Here is a 475-nt window from a genome sequence, read left to right on the forward strand (position 1 = left end):
ATATAGTAAGTAAAATGTTTTCTTGAGTTCTGTGAGCTGCTCTAAATTAATTGATTCTGAAGAGAGGTTCGTGGGAACCTCCAATTTATGACTGGTAAGTCAGAAGGCAGGTAACAACCTGGAGTTATGATTGGCATCTAAAGTAGGGGCAAGGTTGGGAGAGGACTTGTGAGACTGACCTATTATCTCCAGGTAGAGCTGAACCTATCTCTAGGTAGATAGTGTCCAAACTGAGTTCATTGTAGGACACTCTGCTGGTGTTGAAGAATTGCTCGATGTGTGGAAGATCCACACAGCTGTTGTCAGAAGTGAAGTAGTGAAGCAATGAAGTATTAAGAACAGAGAAGAAACACATGGAATTGAGTTTTCTTTCGATTGAGTCACTTCTTGGTAAGTTTCTTCACTTGTAAAATGAGGATAGTAATATAGTACCTTATCCAAATCCAGGAGGACAGACATGTTTCAGAATTTTAAA

Source organism: Pteropus alecto, unplaced genomic scaffold (genome assembly GCF_000325575.1).
Source record: "Pteropus alecto unplaced genomic scaffold, ASM32557v1 scaffold103, whole genome shotgun sequence".
Taxonomy (NCBI): domain Eukaryota; kingdom Metazoa; phylum Chordata; class Mammalia; order Chiroptera; family Pteropodidae; genus Pteropus; species Pteropus alecto.